Here is a 7,135-nt window from a genome sequence, read left to right as displayed (position 1 = left end):
GCCTAAAACACCATCATAACAGAGACAAATCATAAAGAGAGAGCCCTCTCTGATTACAGTTTGGCTAGAAACTGTGATCCAAAGATTGGTTAGTGGTTACCCCGGCCGTATTCCCTTGGGAGTCATAGGGAACAACCTGGGTGTTAACACCAAGAAACGTTGGTATTTGCCCAATTTTTAATGTTTGTGATTTATATTCCTTTCAAGGAACATGAAAAGTTTCAGATGATGAGTCTTACAATGAAGTAGATGAAATTGTTGAATGCAAGCAACAACTACCCAAAGAAACTTCGACAGAAACTGAATGTCTATTAGATCGAAAAGCGATGAAGAAAACTAGAGGAAAAGAGTCCTTTCAGAATTTGGAAAAGTAGAGAAATTAGCCATTGGATGATTGTTCCAGAGATGTCAAATCATTGCACAAATTTTCAAGAGATCGTGGACAATTTCTTTCCATGGGAGTCTGATGTAGGAGCATATTACTCTTGAAATTGAGAAAAAAAATGAAAAGTGGAAGGAATTAGATTCCTTTATTTTATTAATAATTTTTTTTGTTTTAGTTTAACAATCAATAAGTTTGGATAGGAATGATGTTAGAAAAATTAAAAAATAAAAATCTTATCCACTTTTGTGGACAAAGATGGAAGTAGTTTTTGTATTTAGTTTAGAAGAAAGCTAAGACTTCGTGGAAGAAAAACAAGGAGTTTGAATTCCTTTCTGGGAAATTCCAACTCATCCAAATTTTAATAATTATAGAAGAGGAATTAGATATACAATTATCTATGAATGTATGTACTCAGGTTTTGCAATTTAGAAGAAAATAAAAATATATGTTAGAAATTTGTTGGAGGTTTTGTGAATTGGAAATGTAATTTGAAAGTGAAAATGATTTAATGTTGCTTGCACACTCCAACCATTAATCTTGTTGCAGGCTAGGAAGAATCTAGTATCACACTTTCCTTGTGCCTACATAAATTGAATATGTCGGTGATATGTGTGGATGATCATCTCCTTCCCCAAAATATAATGTTTCCACTGTCGGTAGGCATGTATGATGGAATACATTTCCTTATCATAGGTGGGGTATTTTTGAATAGTATCAAAGAGTGTCTCACTGTGATAGGACACTAGATTCCTTTGTTGAGTGAGGATTGCACAAATAGCATAGTCAGAGGCATCTATCTCAATCTCAAATGGTTTTCGCAGATCTCACAATGTGAGAACTGGTGCAAAGAAAAGTTGAAGTTTCAACTCAATGAATTCCCATTGTTGTGACTTTGGACCAAAAAAAAAATACTTTCGCTCCACCCATGGTAACTTGAATTAAGGGCCAAACAATATAAGAGAATCCCAACACAAATTTGTGATAGAAATTAGTAAGGCCCAAGAAGTTAACAAAATCTGTGAGACTTGCCGAGGTCATCCAATCCCGAATGACTTGGATCCTAGATGGATCCACATGCACACCTTGTCCATCAATAATGTAACCCATATATTGGACCTTTTCCATGCCAAAGGAGAATTTTTCTATTTCACACACAGTTGTACTTCTACAAATTATTCATGACCTGCTGAATATGTTGCTAGTGCTCTTCCCAACTCTTGTTGAAGATGAGGATATCATCGAGATATACAACCATGAACAAGTTGGTGAAAGGTTGCAAGATTTCATCCACTAACCTCATGACACTTATGGAAGCATTCATTAAACTAAAGGGCATGACCAACCACTTGAAAAGACCCTCCGTGGACTTGAAACAAGTCTTCCACACATATGTGGGTTCTATTAGAACTTGGTGATAACTGGACATCAAATTTATTTTGTTGAAGTATTCCCCCCCTTGAGATAATCAAGAAGGTTGTCAATACGTGGAATTGAGTACCTATTCCTAATTGTAATTTAATTCATGGATCGATAATCGATACATAGCCACCAGGTCCCATCCTTGTTGTACATGAATACAATTGGGCTCCCACAGGGTGAGGAACTTGGTTGTATGTGCCCTTTTTGTAACATCCTTTGGACCAGCTTCTTGATTTCATCATTTTTTAGAAGATATCGATTATATATTAGTTCATTGGGTAAATGTGTGTTGTTGAGTGTAGTTTTTATACCTATTTCCTATACTTTCTTTCCCCAGTTTTGACCCTTTTCCCTCCAGGCCAACAAAACTTTACATTTTAATCACCCTTTTCCTTATTGTGAAAAACTTATTTTTCCATCATGTTATTTTGCCATTGTTTCTAGATATAACGATGCAATATTCCTTTTTATTGCTAACTGGGGTAAGCACTGGAGAAGTCTTTTGGATCCTCTCCTCTTTTTCAGGTGTTTCTTGCGAGAACGGGGTTATGGAATGAACAACCACGTTGATCGGTCTAAGAGTGGGATGGAACATATTGTTGTTACACCACGATGTTGTTACAGCCATTCTTGTTACACCATGTTGTTGTTACAAGTTGCCGTTGTTACACCTCGGGAGCTGTTAGGAGGTTGTTGCTATCTAGTGATTGTTGTTACATCCCAAACCGTTATTTGACCGCAGGATGTTGTTACACCGTATTTGGCAAATCCATGGGTACTATTCCATGCAACAATTGGAAGTTATGAATTGTTTATTTAGAAAGTGACATATCCAAGTGGTTATAATTTTAACCAACGTATTGGAATAGCATTTTGTATTTAGGAACTATTATACCTATTTCTATTTTATGATCAACATGAGAATCGTGAGATTCTCATGAATGATCTATTCCTGATTTTGGGTATGTAATGATTATAAAAGAAACTTAATCCCTCATGCACGAAGGATGACATAGAGAGTAATTTTATTTTGATCTTGTAACTTTTAATTGTTTTTAATATCACGACACTATGGTGAATCTGTTGTTGTTTCCAAGTTGACTTCTTAACAAATCTCGTGTTCATTCCCGCGCCCCTGCAAGGGAGGAAGGGCCCTCCTCTTTACTAGGGACTACAATGGTAGAGTAGCTGTATATTATTATTTCTCTATTTTATTATTTGTATGGTTTTCTATTGTCACTGTATAATTTGTAGAATATATCTCCTTCAATTCCAAAATTATGTTATGCTGTCACACAAATTTGATTGGCAGTATAGTAGTTTACCATCTGGTGTCGTTATCAGTACAATGTGTGGCATGCCTTTGCTCTGGTAATTGTGAAGCGTGATTTCATTTCTGTAGGGTGTTTTAATTTCTGCATGAATGATTTAGTTTCTACAATTGATTCAATGAAATTCTTTACTATTTTCTATTTTCACTCTTAGTTGTAGTGTATCGAAACAGATAGTGTAAAATCCATTGAAATAATAGACCTACCCTAGGTTGATGATTAAATGGTTGCAGTCTTCGTTAACAAGGATTGATTAAAACAAAACTACATTTTTGTGCTATTGTCGGGGATGGCATTGATGATACAGTCAGCCAATTTGTTTGTTTGATGATAGAGTGTTCCTAGTCCACAGTCCTAGGTGGTAAGACGAGAGGCAAGAACCTACGAATTGCTCTAACATACCTGGGTGGGCTCACCGTTGTGATCACTAGGGCACTTAGGGTGTGGCATTTTTGTGTTTTCTTGTTATGAAACTAGCTCACAAAAAGATAGAAAAGATAGATCAATGCCTTATAATTCAGCCTCTTTGAGGGGGCAACCTCCTTTACATTACGCAAATGAACAATTCTTAGATGATACAAATGACAAGACCTCCTTTCTATATATAGGAGTCTAAGGGGTCATAGTATAATCAGAGCTGACATAACAATAATAATGTAAGGGCACAATAATAATAATAGTGGGCTTCTATGGGGCACAATAGTAACAATATGGAGACTACATGGGTACAAAAATATAATAAGGGGGTTGTACTAATAACAATAAGGGGTTACACTAGTAGTATAAGGGCCTAAAATGCCCCTCTCCTTCAAAAAGTGTTGTCCTCAACACTTGAGTAGTTCTTGATGCTTCTAAATAAAATTCTTGTCCTCCCATGTGGAATCTTCAACAGGTAAGTTCTTTTGCTTGATGAGGTACTCTGAAATTGGTCGATTTCATAGTTGCCAGGTTCTTGTTTCTGTGACTACTCTATGTTCCAATATGATTTTTCCTTCCTCTTCAAGTTATGGCCATATTGTTTGAATTGGGATCTTTCGGAAATTTTGAATGAGTGGCCACACTTCTTCGTCCTTCTTCCATTCATCCCTTACTTCGTTTATCCAATCTAGATGGATAATAGAAATAGCACAAAACAATGCTTCCACATCCTCATCCTTTCTTGAGAGTGCATATGCAACAAAATTTTTCTTCCCTTTTCTATCGATGATGTCAATGTCATAACCCAACATATTTGTGACCCATTTTTTCTATTCTTCTAAAGGTAATATTTGTTCTAAAAAGTATTTAAGACTATCATGATCCATTTTTTCCTTGAAATGTCTTCCCATTGGGTAAGGTCGCCATTTCTTAAGTGCATGTAGTATTGCCAACTTTTCCTTCTCATAAATATCTTGCTTGAGATGTAGCCATAAAAATACCCAATCACCTACATCAAAACATTTTTCACTGCGATGTTGATCTACCTATTTTTTCATTCGATTCTGCACCAAAGTGGCACTATCCTTTAAAAGTTGGAGAACTTGTTGTTGATGCTCGATGTGATATTTCACTACTTGAACCTTTTTCTTCTTGATATGTCCTTCTATATTTAGAGTTTGAAGAGTGGTAATTTCTTCCAATGCTTTACAAGATATGGTTGGATTCATTTCTTGATGCTCGATGTGATCTTTCACTTCTTGAGCATTTTTCTTCTTGATATGTCCTTCTATATTGATAGTTTGAGGAGTGGTAATTCCGGCCAATCCATTACAAGATATGGTTGGATTCATTTCTTCTTTCTCGATGTGATATTTCAATTCCTGAACCTTTTTCTTCTTGATATGTCCTTCTATCTTGAGAGTTTAAGGAGTGGCAATTCTTGCCAATGCTTTACAAGATATGGTCGGATTAATTTCTTCTTTCTCTGGGTTGATTCCTGGTGTATATACTCTTCTTTTGATGTTTCTTGAGCCTTTTCTTACTCCTCTTCATAATCTATGTAAAATAATTTCTTCTCAGCAAACTTATGACCTTTAGTGCATTTGCTATCACAATTGTAACATAGCCCTTTTTCTCTTTTTTCCTCCAATTTTTGTGGCGTCACCCTTGTAGGTTGTGGAAGGCTAGGAGAAACAAAACTTCAATGTTTATAGTTGTGAGGGGTAGAATTCATTGTTTCCATAATTTTGCTTTCCACTTTTCTTGCCAACTTGAATGCCTTCTCCAATGAATTAGGTTCCCAAAGACAAACCTCATGTTGAATGTTATCTTCTAAAGTCCCTATGGAGACATCAATCCTCTACTTCTCTAGAATATAATTTTCCCTTATATTCAACTTTTGAAAGTCCTCAATGTGCTCTTCCATTGAACACTTTTGTTTGAGATTTATCAATTGTATAAAGAAGGTGTTTCTCTTTGTATCCTCATAATGTGCTATCATTTCCTCCGTGAAAATTGACCACGTGACAAGTGGTTTACGAGAACAAAGCCCTTTATACCATAAAAGTTGATTTGGTTCTACATAATTAGATGCAATACATACCTTTTGTAACAGTGGTACACCATGTAGATCAAAATATTTCTCCATCTGTAGTATCCAATCTACCGGATCCTTGCCATCAAACTTCCTCATCTCGCTTTTTCTTGATTTTAGGAGCTCGATCTTGAAATGACTGTAACTCTGTAATTTCGGTTCATCCAGTTCTAAAATTGCAACATTTAGTAGCCCTCTGCATCCTCTTTCTAATGCCACTATTTTGATCAAATTTAGATTCCCCAAGAAAGAGTTATGCACAATCACCCAAGATGACCTGATTATATACCTTTTCAGAAGAGAGAACTTGTATGAAGTGCCGCGTGTCACTGTGTTAACCTTAGCATTTAAAAAATATACAAAGGAAACTACAGTCCATCCTCTTTCTATAACCTTTTACGAAATTTCAATCTGTTGCTGAAAACAAAAGTTATGACGATTTTACCCAGGTCACCTGTTTGGAATGTAATTCGAGAGTCTGTAAAAGGCCAAGTTCCTCAGATCATATCTCCATAAATATAGCGCGAAAATATTTGAAATTCAGATCCATGGTTCAGAACGATTTTGGCGAAAATCGGTTTTTTTGTAGCATTTGAAACGTTGTAGAAAAAAATTTGTAGTGCAAATGCCACAATGAACTGTTTGGAGCAGCAAAACAATAGAATCCAAAGCTCTGATACCAAATGTTATGAAACCAGCTCACAAAAAGATAGAAAAGATAGATCAACGCCTTATAGTTCAGCCTCTTTGAGGGGGAAGCCTCCTTTACATTACACAAATGAACAATTCTTAGATGATACAAATGACAAGACCTCCTTTCTATATATAGGAGTCTAAGGGGTCATAATATAATTAGAGCCGACATAACAATAATACTGTAAGGGCATAATAATAACAATAGTGGGCTTCTATGGGGCACAATAGTAACAATATGGGCACTACATGGGGACAAAAATATAGCAAGGGGGTTGTACTAATAACAATAAGGGGTTACACTAGTAGTATATGGGCCTAACATTTCTTAAAACATGTCTCCATCTCTTCAGTTGTTGGGCAGTAAGACGAGAGGTAAGAACTTGCGCATCGCTCTAACATACCTGGGCAAGCTCACCAATGTCGAGACTGAGACACTTAGGGTGTGAATCAATATACATAGGGTCCATGTATGCAACTGTAGGAATTATAGAAATACCAACAAAACCCCTCTGCTCTAATTAGTCACAGGAAAAACAGGTCATAAAAAGGAAAGGAAGAGTGTAGATTTGGGAAGGAAAACATATCCATGAATTGATCTCAAGGGTAGAAGAAGACCAGTCAAGTTCTTAAAAGGATGCAAGGAAAATAGGGCCACAAAAATATGTTACTCCTATAACAAGGACAAAATCCTATCATTCCTTTGTCATGGGACAATATCATTCTAAAGCTAGCGAAAACGCTCCCAAGGCTAAGCAGAAACAAGGGGAAGATAGTAACCAAAACCTTAGGACT

This window comes from Pinus tabuliformis, chromosome 9 (assembly GCF_031772625.1).
Source record: "Pinus tabuliformis cultivar Carrire ecotype Pingquan chromosome 9, CPIR1, whole genome shotgun sequence".
Lineage (NCBI taxonomy): Eukaryota > Viridiplantae > Streptophyta > Pinopsida > Pinales > Pinaceae > Pinus > Pinus tabuliformis.
Note: the sequence above shows the minus strand (reverse complement) of the source record.